Below are 709 nucleotides of genomic sequence, written 5' to 3' on the forward strand. Positions count from 1 at the left end.
GACAACGCGTGTTTGCGTGACTCTGTAGCCCACCCAGTACCTTGAAAATAATTTTCCAACGTTCCAAAATCACCCCCATAACGTTAGATTTGTCATAGTAGCACATACGGATTCTCGCGCCTGCACAGTTGTACGTATTCTTCGCATAGGCCGAAGGTAGGCTGGGTTATGGTAGGTTATAAGTTATTTCGCGTTAGCGTAGAGAGCACTATTTCGGATAGTTTTTTAGGGTTTTTTAAAGAAACATTCGCCCTTGAAAAGGTCTATTTTCGAAAATTACGTTAGATATGCTTATTTCGTTCTGTATCGTTTCTGGGGTGACAACGGGTGTTTGTGTGACTCTGTAGCACACTTAATTCCTTGAGAATATTTTTCCAACATCCCAAAATTACCCCCATAACGTTAGATCCGTCATAGTAATACATACGGATTCTCGCGCATGCACTGTGGTACCTTTTCTATGTAGAGGCCTAAAGTCTGTCATGTTAATGCAAGTTAAGTCATGTAATGTTAGCATGTAGAACACCTTCTGGGATTGTTTTTTAGAGATTTTAAACTAATATTCGTGTTTGAAGAAATATATTTTGGTAGTTGTCGTTAGGTTATTTCGTATTGCATCGTCTCCTGGGTGACAATGTATGTTTGTGTCACTCCATTCTCCATCCTCAGCAGCACACCCAGAATCTCAAAAATAATTTCCCTATATTCT

This window comes from Odontomachus brunneus, unplaced genomic scaffold (genome assembly GCF_010583005.1).
Source record: "Odontomachus brunneus isolate Ranch 3 - 2012 unplaced genomic scaffold, Obru_v1 Obru_scaffold_078, whole genome shotgun sequence".
Classification (NCBI taxonomy): Eukaryota; Metazoa; Arthropoda; class Insecta; order Hymenoptera; family Formicidae; genus Odontomachus; species Odontomachus brunneus.